This window comes from Urtica dioica, chromosome 7, assembly GCF_054948205.1.
Source record: "Urtica dioica subsp. dioica isolate 48M chromosome 7, U.dioica_male_clone48M_v1_H2, whole genome shotgun sequence".
NCBI lineage: Eukaryota > Viridiplantae > Streptophyta > Magnoliopsida > Rosales > Urticaceae > Urtica > Urtica dioica.
The window spans coordinates 1,988,918-2,004,768 of record NC_142762.1 but is presented as its reverse complement, the minus strand read 5'-3'; the positions used below and the strand labels follow the sequence as shown (position 1 = coordinate 2,004,768).

Here is a 15,851-nt window from a genome sequence, read left to right as displayed (position 1 = left end):
AATTAAACAAAAGAAAGAAAAAAAAAATTATTAATAAAAACGAGAGTTTAAGAGATTAAAGGAAGAAGAATAAAAAGTGTAATTGTTGGAAACGGTGTTGATGAAGACGACTCTCTAATATCTATCTCTCCCAAACACAATAAACAAAAGCGAAAGCAAAAGAGAAACTAAAGCAAAAGTATGGTGATATTTTTAGGTTATAAGACTCTATATATAGGTTTTTTTTATGAATTTTGGAGTCATCTTGGCCTTTAAATGGGGTTCAATGGCCCATATTTGCTCAAAAATGGGAAACAAACACTTCAGAAAATGCCTCCATGGGCCGCGCCGGATTTTCATCTCACGCAATGAGTGACGTGAAATAACGTGCTTTGCTTATGCAGATGTTTAATGTGCCGCGGCGAAAAACATGGCACCATGATGGAACAGCTCGGTGCCGCGATGAGTCAATCTTCCAGCGTTGCTTTTTCCAATATGCGCCGTTTTGCGCCGTTTTTACTCTCGTTTGCTTCGTTTTCTCGGAAAATGACTCCTTAGAGATTAGACAAACTCTCTTGCTCCTTTGTACCTGTAAGTCATCAAAAACTCACGAAAAAAATATCAAAAGTAACTGAGGAATCGCTAATTTTAAGCCGAGAAATATGAGTTTTACGCGTGATAAACGCACTTATCATAAGGAAATCTTTTATTTTAGAAAAAAAATCAATTGATATATTGGAAATTAAAATAAGTGAATTTTTTTTTAGCCTAGACTATTTTCAAAGTCAATTTTATATTAAATGTTTTTCAAAATAATAAATGCTCATTCTTTATAACGAAACATAGCTTGATTATTTACTTAAAATTTTCTATTTGAATCGATTATGTTTGTCTTGCTTGTTCTATTTATACTTGAATTGTATTCGGGGTTTATTATTATGCAAGGGAATTATTCATGTAAAACATCTAATTAATTAGAAATATGTTTTAATGGATAAGTGGAACGGGTCGGGCAAGCTTTTTCAAAAGACTGATAAGACGTTAAGCTGTGAAGATACTTAAGAGGACCCCTATGTCTCTCCTTCCCTACCGTAAGCTTGATTGTGAAGGAAAGCTTTAGGGTTTAAAGGCTTGTAAGTCAAATGTGACTCCTGAAGGCCTTGGGAAAACTCTCCTCTGAACTCTAGGTTGTCCGCCTAAATCATCGAGTTAGCGCGCTTCGAGTATGGAGGCATGTTTAGAGGTGCCGAGGGAGAAGTCCGCTTCAAAGAAGTATGGGGACTATGCTCGACCAACCAACTGGGGCCAGAATTCTCCTTAATGTTCCGCGCTTCGATTCGAGAATGCGTCGCTGCTAATGCCCTCGATTCTCGGTAAGATTTCGCCAAGCGTGCCCGAGCACTCCCCCTGTACGAGGAACCTACAACATACAACAAAGGTCAAGACTCTAACCAAAAGACATTAAATTCAAAAAGGAAAAGGCGAAAGTACCTAGTAAATTGGCACTCATGGGAGACAATGTGACACGATGGGCTTTCTCTGCTCGCGGAATGTTCTTAGGGCCGGAAGAGAAAGACGGGAATCACCCAGTTGACACCATCAACTCGGGTAACGAAATTTCTCGCCTGCCTTCCGAGCATCCGCAATGCCTCGGATCTCCTCCACAAACTCGAGACTATCTGTCCCTGCATCGGCAGAAAAGTCAGCCAGAGGGCCGAACCGGAGCGACACCGCTCCGAAGGCCTTAACCGAGACCCATACCCACACTTTCCACCTAGAGGTCTTAGTGTCCATAATGAGCTTAGTTTTATGGTAGTCATGAGCCATGTTAAAACTAGGCTGCCCCCTGCGCCCCCGGCCCTCCGTGTTGTCAATGATGCCCACAAGAAGAGTTGTAGTCTTTATTTTATACATTTGATGTAATAAAGTCTCACGAAGACTCTTGCTTGTAATTGCTTATTCATTAATAAAAAGTTGAAACGTTCATTCATTCTTTTTTGTCTGTTTGAAGCTTTATGATAAAACATTAGTCTTTAGTCCATAAACAAACTTAACAACTTACGAAGAGACAAATGTAGATTTGCATGAACAAACTCTTAGTAGTTTGCTTAAAACGATATATTCGCAATCTAAGGGTCAAAGGACTATTGACCTCAGTATGATTGTTAGGAGAATCTATGATGTCTGGTTATGGGGCATTGAGAGTTGGAGATTCTATAGTTCTTCTAGTTATCTTATGAAGGTACTGAATTGACCAGTGCACTTCTAGAGACAAAATAAGAACAAACCATTTAACCTCTTATGTATCGAAGTCACTACGTATGAATTGCATCGTGATTACCTTAATCCTGAAATGAGACATGCAATTTCACAGTTTACGTATTCTCATTTGAGAAAGTCAGAGTTCGGACTCACTATGTGATTCCAAACAGGGCCTATTGGTGAAGTACTAAGTTGTGAGAATGTCATGAGTAACTTTGTGAAGTTCTCATAGATATGGAATTCATGTACAAGATTGCTGAAATGCAATGTATATCACCTCATGCTTTGTTCCTTGGAATGTGAATAAATGAACTGGCCAGTGTCCAAATTGAGTCCTGACTCTTTTGGATGAAACAATGCGACTTGTTAGCTCCTCGTCAATACATTGTTTCTAACTTATTCACAAGCGACAAAGGAGTTGTGGAAATAAAAGCTAGAAGGGTAAAATGGTAATTTCATAAATCCCGACTAGCTGACGATATTCATGAAGGGTAAACATAGATAATATTCAGTGGATCCACTCATCATAATTAGGTTGAATTCTTGAGTAGAAAATAAATTCATTTGAACCAAGAGATTTTCAGTGTCAACTATTTAGTGGAGTCAGTTGACATTAAGCTAAACTTGAAAAAGGTTTGTGAACTTTTGAGTCCAAGTGTTTAGCTCAAGCTTTGTTCATTTGGATCCATGAGGTCACTGTCACGAATCACATTGATTAGGAATAGTTAAACTAGAAGCTAAGTCAAAACAAAAACGAGACAAGTTTTATGAAAATTGTCAAAAGGGTAATTTTGTCTTTTAAGACATAGCATGGAATGAATGTCAATAAATTTTTTTGACAAGGTCATTTGATGACTTAATGTCACTCGGCCAAAATTAGATTTATTGGGGCTTGTGGATTAATTTCATTTCATAAGAATTTTAATGAAAATTCTTAATGGGCCTTTCTCATGTTGTCATGAACAAATGAAGAAGCTTCTAGAAGCTCCTTCTAGAGAGCATGTTGGGTGCCTACTACCCAAGAGAAAGAGAGAATATTTTGTGCATAAATGTATCAAGATACTTGCCAAAAGAAAAAGAGGAAACAAATTTGCATGTGGATGCATTAGGGAAATCGGCCAACTAGAGAAAGGAACAAAATAGGAAACAAATCAAGGCTTCTAGAAGACCTTGTTTGGCCGAGTATCTCAAGAGGGAAAAGGGGAAATTGGCTCATGAATATGTGATATTCTATATAAGAGGAAACTACCTTATTGAAGGTGAGACCTCTCCTATAAATAGGAGCCTCATTCCTCACATTTCATTCATCCAAAGTTTTAGAGATTGAGAGCTTCTCTCTCTAGACTTGGCCGACTCCTCTCTCTCTCTATTCAATTTCGTTTTTTGTTTTGGAACCTAGATCCTCATTTTACCTGGAGTTTAGCTCTTCGACTTCAAGACTCGTTCTTAAGTCATAGTGTTTACAAGTGCCCACACACTAATTCTTTTTTTCTCTCGAGTGATTTAGTGATAGAAACTTTCGTGGTTGCTCGAGTTTCCAAGGAAGGAAGAGAGACCTGCTGCGAGAGGAGACGAACGTTGCAACCTTTTCCAAAAGCTTCTCAAAGTTCAAGCTTCCAAAAGGTTAGTAATATTTTAGGCTCATATTAGTTTTTTTATTTACATGTGCTTGCTCTTTGTCTAGGTTAGTAAAAACCGTTTTACTTATTGTAAAAGAAAATTTTTAAAATTCCGCCGCTTAATGAAGCGTTAAACTTTTTCTTAAACCCTAGATCAATTCCAACAAATGGTATCAGAGCTATGGTCAAAGATATGCATGTACATGTATTTAAAATTATGAGCTTGAAAATCGTTTTCGAAAGTTTACTAATTTTGTGACAAGTTAGAATTGTTATCTTAGATTTTTTTTAATTTATTGCTCTTGCCTTTAAATTAAAAATCATGTTGTTTTTCTATGATTTTGAGATATTTTTAAAACACATTAGAATCAGTTCTAAAATTTTTTAATTTTTTATATTGAAAAACGTGTTTTAAAAGTTTGAGAAAATTTCGAGTAAATTTTGTGACTAGTTTTCTTGTCTTACTAGTTTCTTTTATTTACTTGAATCGTTTTATGCATGTTGTTATTTCTTTTATACCATGTTATTACCTTGCTAATAAAACACAAAGAAAAGCTTTAACAACTTCCTAAAACGTTCCGTTACACTCGATTCTTTTTCGCACCTAAAAAGGACCAAGCTTTAATTTTTTTTTTCTTCGAGCTGGAGTAAAACCCGCAGTAAAAGTGGCATAACTCTCTGCTCAGAAATAGAAATTTAATGATTCTTGAATCAAATTAAAGCTCTGTCTGTCCTCTGTCCAATGCCACAGTTTCACGTCAAAAGGACATTGGAGCCGCCAGTTATGGCGATTTTACTCCGAGGTGCGAGGCTGTTACGAAAGTCCAGTTTTTTAGAAATCCGGATTTTTAGCCCCACTACCATGAGTTATAGAACTCTAATGAGAAAATTTTCTTGAGCAAAAATGTTTTTTATAAGATTATAAACATGATGTGAAAGATTAAAATGTTTTGATTTTTGAAAGTTTAATTGAAATTGAATTTTACAAAACTAGTTTGAATCTTGAAAAACCGTTTTCGTTTTCAAACTTGAAAATATTTTGTCATCCAAATCAAATAATTTTTCAAAATATTTTCAAAACTATATCTATATCACATATGTTCAAAATCTATATGCTCTTGAAAATTTGAGTGGGAGGTCTCCTTGTAGACAAGCCGAAAAATAAAAAGATGTGTAATCTCAAACTTTCAAGTGTTCGAGTGAGTTGAAATTCACACTTCCCTCATGCACTTTCCCGAAATAGAAAATAGGAAAAGATCCGAGTATGTCCCTTGTGCCTTTATGCACTAACACTGCTCTGAACATGAACTTCTAGGATTCTTTTCTAGTTGTCCGCTCTATCGCTCTTGGACTAAGTGGTTGGTTGCACACTTAGGCTCAATCCCTAGTAATCCTCCCTTGAGGCTCTGCGAAAGGATGTGAGTGATCAAACCAATTTAAAAGGTGGCTAGTCAAAATTGGTGTATTGACATCTTGGCTAAGCATTAATGATGTGTCATTTACTTATAAATTGAGATTTTTTGCGGCCTTCTCTTGAGGGAGTAAATTATCGTTTGGTTTATAACGCCTTTGGATTTTATCAAGTCTTAAATAAAACTTAAATCCTAAACCAACGACTAATCATAAACTTGTTTCAACTTTTATAGGCAATATGTCTCTCAACCCTCTCTCAACGATTCTTTCCTCGAATAAACTCGAAGGCGACAATTACGTCGACTGGAAACGTAACCTCGACATAGTCCTTACTGTCGACAAGCAAAATGGATTCTCACCACCCCCTGTCCTCAAAGGAATGAAGATTCGACACAAGAGGAAAAAGACGCCCTGGCGGCCTGGCTTCGATCCGATGAGATTGCGAGGTGCTATATTTTGGCATCTATGAACAATATGTTGCAACAACAACATCGTGATTACGAAACTGCCACCGATATGCTCTACAATCTCCATGAGATGTTTGGAGGGCAAGGACGTCAAGCTAGGCAACAAGCGGTCCGACAATTTATGAACTGTCGCATGAAGGCTGGGACTCCCGTTAGAGATCATATGATGCTGATCATTAGCTATCTAAATGAAATGGAGATCTTTGGATCTGAGATTGATGGGGAGACTAAAATAGACATGATCTTGGAAACTTTCCCCGAAACTTTTGATACCTTCAAGCTGAATCACTCCATGAACAAGCTAGAGTACACTGTTACCGAGCTCATGAAGGAACTTCAAACCGAAGAAGAAGGCGCCAAAGGCTCCGAATGTGGACAAGTCTAACGACAAGTGTCACCACTGCAATGAGCCTGGTCACTGGCGTAGGAACTGTCCTGCCTACCTCAAAACCAAAGTAAAAGGTATTGTACTTATTACCGAAGCTTGTTTAGTAGCTGATAATGTAACTGGCGTAGAAACTGTCCTGCCTACCTCAAAACCAAAGTAAAAGGTATTGTACTTATTACCGAAGCTTGTTTAGTAGCTGATAATGTATCATCGTGGATTATTGACTCCGCTGCTACTAACCATATTTGCTACTCCTTAACTGATTTAGGAAAAGCAAAAGCTTAGAGGATGGCGACTTCTGCTTGAAGTGGGGAAATGGAAGCGTGGTGTCTGCGAAGGCTGTGGGATCCGTGACGCTATCTTTTGAAGATCGCACTTTAAATTTGAATAATGTTTATTATGTTCCTTCCTTTGGGAAAAACTTAATATCTGTTGCTCAACTTTTAGAGCAAGATTATTATTTAAAGTTTATAAAGAATGGAATTCGTATTTCTTTTTCTAATTCTTTTGTCACTGATGCATGTATGAAGAATGGTCTTTTTTACATTTATCCCACTCAACCTTCCATCTTAGACACCGAAATAGATAATGATCTAATTAGGGAGCTAAAGAGGATCAAACTTTCTGAATCCTTCGATCTAACAAAATCAACATACCTATGGCACTTAAGACTCGGTCATATCAGTCTAGATAGGATTAAGAGACTTGTGAGGGATGGTCCACTCCAAGCCTCTGCAATAGGTTCACTACCTACTTGTGAATCCTGCATAGAAGGAAAAATGACCAAGTGACCTTTCTCCGATAAGGGTCAAAGAGCCACTGAGTTGCTGGAACTAGTACATTCTGATGTATGTGGTCCGCTCAGCCAACAGGCACGTGGAGGATACGAATACTTCGTAACCTTCACTGATGATTACTCGCGATATGGTTTTGTCTATTTGCTCAAACACAAATCCGAGACCTTTAACGTATTTAAGGTCTTTAGGGCTTTAGTGGAAAAGCAAATTGGCAAAGTGATCAAAACCCTTCTATCAGATCGAGGTGGTGATTATATGTCTGGAGAGTTTGATGACTTTCTTAAAGAAGAAGGTATCGCTTCTCAGCTTACCGCACCTGGCACACCTCAACAAAATGGAGTGTCAGAGAGAAGAAACCGAACTCTTGTGGAGATGGTTAGATCAATGATGAGTTACTCATCACTCCCTCTTTCCTTTTGGGGATATGCCCTTGAAACAGCCGCTTATATTCTGAACCAAGTTCCGTCCAAAACGGTTCCTGGTACTCCTTATGAACGATGGACTGGCCGTAAAGTGAATCTTGGCCGCATCAAAATTTGGGGTTGCCCCGCACACGTGCTGAGGCAAAAGACTGGCAAGTTGGCTAGTAGATCATAATTGTGTCTGTTCGTTGGATATTCGAAGGAGACCAAAGGTTTTACTTTCTATAGTCCCGAGGATGATAAGACTTTCGTTAGCATGAATGCTCGTTTCCTTGAGGAAGACTTTATGAAGGATGCAAAACCTAGAAGCAAAATTGTGCTTGAAGAAAAGTTGGGTGAGGAAGCTTCTCCCTAATCTGTAAGAACTGTTCTTACCCTAACTGAAACACAACCTAACTCTTCAGAATCTCGTCAAGTAGTACTTCGACGTAGTGGGAGGGCTACTCAAAAGCCTGACAGGTACTTGTCTTATGGAGACTCTCTTGTAGCCGTCTCTTACATGGATGATCCTGTTTCCTATAGCCAAGCGATGGCTTGTTCTGAATCAAACTTTGGCTTGATGCCATGAAAGTTGAGATGCACTCGATGTATGTCAACAAAGTCTGGAAACTTGTTCTGAATCAAACTTTGGCTTGATGCCATGAAGGGATTAAACCCGTAGGGTGTAAGTGGATATACAAGAAGAAAAAGGGGTCCGGATGGGAACGTCGAGACGTTCAAAGCACGACTTGTGGCGAAGGGTTATACCCAACAAGAAGGAATTGACTATGAAGAAACCTTCTCGCCAGTCACGATGCTTAAATCCATCCGCATACCCCTATCCATAGCTGCAACTCTCGACTATGAGATCTAGCAAATGGATGTCAAGACAGCCTTCCTGTATGGAAATCTTGACGAGCGCATTTACATGGCTCAACCAGACGGTTTCGTGGAAAAAGTTCAAGAGACCAAGGTTTGTGAGTTACTTAAGTCCATTTATGGACTCAAGCAAGCATCTAGGTCATGAAATATTAGATTCGATGAAACTGTGAAAAGCTTCGGTTTTGAACAGTCAATAGATGAGCCTTGTGTTTACAAATTAATACACGAAGGCAGAGTTGTGTTTCTGGTACTATATGTTGATGATATACTACTCATAGGTAATGACGTGGATAAATTATCTGAGGTTAAGGTCTGGTTGGCAAAGAAATTCGATATGAAGGATCTAGGAGAAGCCGCGTACATTCTGGGGTGATGGATAAGGTGATAGGTAAAACCGGACATTCTGGGGTGAGTAGAAAATATATTCATTTCAACCGAGAGATTTCAGTGTCAACTCTTTAGTGGAGTCAGTTGACATTAAGTTAGAACTTGGAAAAGGTTTGTGAAATTTTGTGTCCAAGCATGCTAGCTCAGGCTTTTTTCATTTGGATCCATGAGGTCACTACCACAAGTCATTAGAGTAGGATTTGTTAAACTAGTAGCTAAGTCAAAACAAGTTTAAGTGTTTAACTAGACGAATTTTACGAAAATTGTCTAAAGGGTAATTTTGTCCATAAGGACAATAAGATGGTATAAATGTCAAAATAAGATTTTTGACATTTTCATATGATGACAATGTAGATGATCCACACGGCCAACATGGAAATTTGGGCCTTGAGGATTGAATCTCATTTTATGGAATTTTATGTGAAAATTCTACATGGGCCTTTCTTATGTTGTCATGAACAAATGTTGTCATGAACAAATAAAGAAACATCTAGAAGCTTGTTCTAGACACTAAATTTAGTGGCCCTCCGTCAAGAGAAAGGGAATTTATTTTGTGCATTGATGTATGAAGATACTTTCTAAAAAGGAAAAGAGGAAACATATTATAGCACATGTGCTACATGGTTTGGGCGGCCAAGACAAGAAAAAAGGGAAACCTATTTCCAACCTTGGTATTTTGATAGGAATGGGAAATAAAGATTGTGCTCATGAATATTTGATATTCAATAGAAAAAAAGGAAACTACCTCTTCAAGGCAATCTCTCCTGCTATAAAGACCACACCTCATTCACAATGTTGAATACACAAGTTTTAGAGATTGAGAGCTTCTCTCTCTCTAACCTTGCCGCCCACTCTCTCTCTCTCTCTCTCTCTCTCTCTCTCTCTCTCTCTCTATCTCTCTCTCTCTCTCTCTCTCTCTCTCTCTCTTTCTCTCTCTCTCTCTTCTTGCTCTTTTGTTTTGGCACCTAGGTCCTCATTAGACCTAGCGTTTTGTTTTAGCTCTTTGGTTTTTCTTGAGTCATAGTGTTTAAAAGTGCCCACACACTAAACCCTAACCAAACTCGAAAGACTCTGGTGGTAGAAACGTTCGTGGTTACTCAGGTTCAAGAAGACTCGAGGGAGACAAGCTTAGTGGGGAGACGAGCGATTCAACCTTTCGAAAGCTTCTCAATGCTCAAGCTTCAATCAAGGTTGGTACCGAGTGAAAACTCATAATAGTTTTTAATTTTAAATTATACGCTCATGCACTTTGTCTAGGTAGTAAAATTGTTGATTCTAAAGAAATTTTTATATTCCGCCGCTTGCTAGAAGCGATAATCTTTTCTTAATCCTAGATCTATTCCAACATCATCATGGGCCTGCCTGATGGCCATAAGTCTTTCTTTCGTGGTTTTCCTTGAGCTTGAGCCAACAAATTTTTCGATGAACTTCCTCGCCAGCTGCTTCCAAGATCCGACCTAGTTAGGCCTGAGCTTTTGTTACCATCTCTTGGCTGAACCAGCTAAGGTAATGGATAAAGCTCGGCACATCACCTCAAGACCTACTCCCCGTTAAAGCATCCATGATGAAAAGGTATCAAGGTAATCCCCTGGGTTCGTCTTTCCATCATACACTGGGATGCTCGGCATCCTAAAGTGGTCCGACAGCGAGTGTTCTAACACTCGTGCTGTAAATGGAGACACGGCCTCCCCTATCTTTAGGGTTGGTTCTTTCTGACCTAGGGCTACCTCTTCAATTCGGCGCTCCAGCCTTTTTAATTTTGCTTTGTCAGTGCTCGCACTGTCTCCGGTTTGTGAACCTTCTTCATGATCTTTCATGAATAGCGACCAGCTCTTCTTTGTAGAGGGCTAATACTGATCAAGAATCTTTTTCTGACTGGTTTGGTACCCTTTCGAATCCGTGTCGTCTTCTTCTCACTTGTAACGGTCCTTGACGTGCTTTCGAGACCTCTTACACTATTGTTCCTGCTCCATGGGCTCTTTCCTGAACCGGTGTAAGTGCTCTTCATCAGGAATCACCACTGCGCTTCGCAGGGTGACCTTCTTCGATTGGAGCCTTCCCCTTAGGTCCCAGTTACTGCCTACCAACTCTTGTAGACGTTCTTGCATCTCCTTGAACTGCTCGGCCAAACTGAGCTGGGGGAGGCGCTCCTCAATTTCTTCTGCTGTGAGCGACAGAGTGCGGTTGTGGTGTTCGATCTCTTGGTTGCGATCAGCAACATTGTCAGGTGGGTTTGATAAGCTTGCCATTGATCTTCAACGAACTTTCTTCCTCCTCCTTCTAGCATCAAAGTGTTGACCTAAAAATTTAATACAACAATATCTCACAAAATACACTGAGTGATTAGACAAGACTTTTCGAATCTGTAGACTAATCTCGTAAAAGGAAGAAAATAATTGAGAGTTTCAAAAGATGTAAATGTAAGATACCGACTTTTATTTATGTAAATAATAAATAAAAAGTCGACAAAAGGATTTTGAAAATACTTGAGAGTTGAAAATTTTTATTCCTTGAGAGTTACGGGAATAATATTAAGGAATTTCTCGAAGGAACGAGAAAACAATCGAGAATGGAAAATTAAGAATATTAAGGTCGATAAGGTTTTAGAATATTTTCACGAATTTAAGAAGGATGGTGAACGTGAAAATAAATTCTAACGATCTTAATTAATTTCTACGTTAAAGGAATTCGATAGAAAATTATTGGACTAATTTTCTCGTTATATTTTCCATCTCTCAAGAAAAGAATAAAATTAAAAGGGAGTTATGTGCTACAAGGATTAAATGATATGATAAGGACTTAATTGTAATGTTTAAGGGACCCATTTGAAAGAAAACAAGGAAAAGAGGTTAGATGGTAAATAAGAGGATAAGTATTATCTTGCCACGTCATCAAGGGAGTGGAATCTTCTTCTAAGTGATTTAAATCACTTGGCCGACATGGGTAAAACGCAACCAGGAGAAAAGAAAAAAAAAAGAAGAAGAAAGAAGAGAGAGGAAGAGAGCGAGAGAGAGAGAGAGAGAGAGAGAGAGAGAGAAAGTGAGAGACGAGGTTGAGCTCGGCGAGGACATTGAAGCCGAGCGTGGTCGCGTCGGAATCGCACCGAGGAAAAAGGAAATCGGGCGGTTGTGAGACGTCGGCGACCGAGGAAGAAAGAGAAGTCGCCGGAGGAAGAGGATGGTGAGGTGAACTCCGACGAGGCTTAGATCGACTCAAGGTAAAGTCCCAATTTCTCAATTTATGAACCTAGGGTTTTGGATTTAAAGAATTTGGGGATTTTCTTGTGGATTAGGGTTTCGGCTGAGATTGTTTGGATGTTGGTTTCGTGATTTAACTTCGATGATGATTCTTAGTTATTGATTGAATTGGTTGTTGGAATTTTCTCTCGTTTTCCCCTGTGTTGACCGATTATGTGACTTGGGTTGAGCTTGTTTGGCCGAAAATTGGATATGGAATCTGTATTGTTGTAAATGTTGAGCTTGCCGAGTCTATGTTGCTGGTGTTGGGTCACGTTGCTGGTTTTGTGTTTTGGATCGAATTGATGTGAAGTTGTTTGTGATGACGATTAGAATCTGAGAAGTGTGTTTATTAGGAATTATGGTTATAGTGTGATATATGTTTTATTCAGATTTGTTATAGAGTTATTAAGTCGTTTTTGTTGCGAGTTTCTCGTCGAGAGTTAGGCTCGGTTTAGGTAGGCTGAACAGGGCTCGGGGCAGCGGCTCGGGATGACGAGGAGGCTGTCCAAAGTTTAGCGGAGGTGCTGCGCGAGCGACGACGAGACGGAGCCGGACAGCGAGGTTGTCGACTCGGTGATTTGAGACGTCTCCGAGTGGTTAGGGCGAGTCGGGGTTTGTCCCGAGTCTCGACTCGTGCCAGTACGAACCTGGAATTATTTGTGCGAGTTCTTCGAGTTAGAATGTTAATTAGTTTTGTAAGTCAATTTTGAGACATGTTTGGTTGTAGTGTTTTGTGTTCTCGAAGATTGCTAAGTAGTTTATTTTTCGAGTAATTTCGTTATGACTTATTAAAATGAGTACGTTATTATTATTATGTTTTATAGTCAAGCTCGTTTGATATAAGTCGTTAAGGAAAATAAATTCATATGTTATCGTTACTAAACTCGTTGATTATTCAATTAATTATATAGTATCCTTATCTTAATTATGTATTAAAAATCGAGTTCGACTATAAGCTCGACTCTTTTAATTTGGAAAAAGAATATCAACGAGAAATGTTTTATTTACGCAAGAAATGAAAGAATGGTTCGAATACGAACCAAGGGTTCGGTTATTTCATAAACATTTTATTAAATCGAATCCAAGATTATTCATATATGGTTAGATATTTAAAATAAACGACTTGGTTTATTTTAAATGAAAGGTTTTTACGTTATGTACTCAAATGGTTATAACTTGTCAATAAAAAGAGACTGTCAAAAATATTTTCTAGAACATATTTGAAAAGTATCGTTTTGAGTTATTTTCATATAACTTCTGTATGCTATAAATTGTTAGCAATAACTTCTTATTACGTTCTTTTCTTTTAGTTTCGACCTCGGGAACCTATTCTAAGCAGTGGGTCTTGCCCAGTCAAAAGAATAGGTGGTCGAATAGTATGAGACGTTTCTTAGCTTAAGCCAGAGAAGTTATGTCAAGATCTTATTATCTTTAGGCACCGATTCTTTTCTGTATCTCTGTTATGTTCTCACGTGTTCTTGATTGCTCGTGTTTGAGACGCTCTGAGTAGCGTGACTAGGAGGACGTTTGAATACGTTCCTTATGAGCTTTCTTTCTAGTAGAAGTATGTACGTTAGTATGCCGAGGGATGAGATACTGAGTATGCTCCATGTTCTATCTTTCTCTTCTATAGATAAGTCCAGATTGCTACAAGGATAGCAGCGTGCGTAAAGATATTACGTGGACAAAGCTACATGAAGTAAAGAAAGGACTCTTTCTGTTAGAAAAGGATTCGAGATTCGAAAGAATCGTATCCAGGTAAGTAGAAACATTTCAACTGTATCACAAAAACAATGTGTTGTGTGTGTTCCTTATATGCTTGCATTTACATGATATGTTGTGTGATGTTTGCATTTATTGCATTTGCATTCATATGCATCTCATCTAAAAATGGAAAAGAGTTTTACGAGAAACGAGGTTTTTCGAAAGAAGGATGTGTGTTGTGGATCGTCCATGAATGGTCAGCTAACTCCTAGGATCGGGGAGCTAGCCACAACTTCGCGAGATAGGATCGGTCTCACGAAGGATCGAGTTATTTGAATAGTTCTGGGAACCTTATGACTTCGAAGAGCGGACCGTATGTAGTACTGGGTACCTTATGGTCACGTCGGACCATTTGAATAGTGCTGGGCACCTTATGGTTGCGACCTCCGGGCTGTATGTCATAGTGCTGGGCACCTTACAGCTGCGGCGTTAGTCATGCATGTATGCGAGAGGACCTGAGTGAACTGTTTACAACACACACTTTGCGCGCAATTAAGAAGAGATTTAAAGAGAGAAAAAGATGAGAAAAGCTTGCTTGAGTTTTAAAGTGAAAATCATATCATATGCATTGTTTCTGCTTACTGGGCGTTAGCTCATTCGTTTTTGTGATACAGGTGAGAGATGTGAATAAAAGATGTTTATACGATAGCGGGTTGACTGGCGAGCGCTTCCACGTAGACGAGACTTCGTATATGGGCTATTTTGACCTGATGGGCCTAATAAGAAATCGTTTTGAATAATGTTTTGTGAAAATGGTTATGTTTTGTGAAGTCTGTCTAAGACCTAGAGGTCAAGTAGATTGTTTCTTTCACTATGTCGTTTATGCATGTAGACTTTAAGTCAATACGATGATGTTGTGTGTAGATACGAAAGGTTTGTCATGACGTCGTGTCGTTTATGTTATAAAAAAAAAAAATTCCACGTGTTTTCATTTAAAATAAACGACTCGTCGGGGCGTGACAAAAGTTTGGTATCAGAGCCCAGGTCAAAATAAATCGATTCTGTAGACTGTCCATATACGAGTACCGTCGAATGGAGACGCGCCGTCAACCAGTAAGTCTACGAATCTTTTTTTATAGTTTCTTACTCTTGTATTAGGATTATAGTTTGAGTAAGACCTTAACTCGTGTAACGATAGAAAATCTTCTCGTCTTTATGTTTAAGACTTTGAGTTAAGATTATTAGGCAAAGTAGGTCTCGACTGAAGAACTATGATGAAAGATGGGGAACATAGTCCTGGTAAAGGAGTAGAGACATTCCCAGCTGATTGAGATCGTGTTAAGAGACTCACTGAAATTGTGGAAAGTTATCTGGAGTGGGACTTGAGATGCGAGGCGGATGCTCGAGAACATCTCTGACACCTGATGGCTTAGAGAAAGGTTGTAGAAGTTGAATCCTCCAATATTTGAAGGAGATATGTCGACCTGTTAGTGACAGAAAATCGACTTCAAAGTTTGGAAGGCATGTTCGACCATGCAGGTGATTTTCTTTCACGTGGCATGATTTTCAAGATTGGTTACTATAAGTTCCCATGAATGACGACTAGATTCAAGTACATGGATTTAGTTTAGCTGGTTACCAGTACGGGTAACTAGATTGTTTGACACTTAGTACGGAGGGTCAAACACTTGTTTAGGAGAGTCCGGTCTTCGGCTAGTTCCTAGTTACGATGAGAGACTTAGTCCGACTGGTGCTAGTACGGGTAGCCAGTCCGTCTGATTCTCAGTACGGAGAGTAGATTGAAGAAGTCTGGTTGGTTACCAGTACGAGTAGCCAATTCATTTAACTCTCAGTATGGGGGGTTAAGTGCTATGACTTGGGGACCGACCTCTTGACAAGCAAGCTAGAATGGAACTTACAGTCGTACCATGCACACGAATAAGTAAGAAGGATGTCAAGGAGATGAGGAAGGAATAATGGATCAGAGATTTTATAAGCATTAATACATGCTTATGATAGCGTCTCAGTCACATTAGCAGAGTTATATGGAAATTTGGTCGTGCTGAACATGCATGACTACGATGTGATCCTAGGAATGGATTGGTTGTTTAAATACTATGGCTCCATGGATTGTAGAAAGAAGATAGTGACGTCTAGTCCACCTAACCAGGAGGAGTTTTCGTTTATTGGGGACACTAATAAATTGAGGATGTCTTTCGTCTCAACAATGAAGGCGCGTAGGCCGTTGGATTGGGGATATATGTTGGATTCCTAGCTACTGTGGTAGACTCCAAAGCTAAACCACAAGTTGAT

General features: G+C 39.0%; 1 long non-coding RNA gene across 1 annotated transcript; it reads left to right on the top strand.

Annotated features, from left to right (window-relative positions):
* The first annotated feature begins 11,540 nt into the window (after positions 1-11,540).
* On the top strand, positions 11,541-12,717 carry LOC149390120 (uncharacterized). Its single transcript, XR_016300035.1, has 2 exons — positions 11,541-11,812; positions 12,224-12,717. It is a non-coding gene; the product is annotated as an uncharacterized LOC149390120 (long non-coding RNA).
* The last annotated feature ends 3,134 nt before the right edge of the window (positions 12,718-15,851 follow it).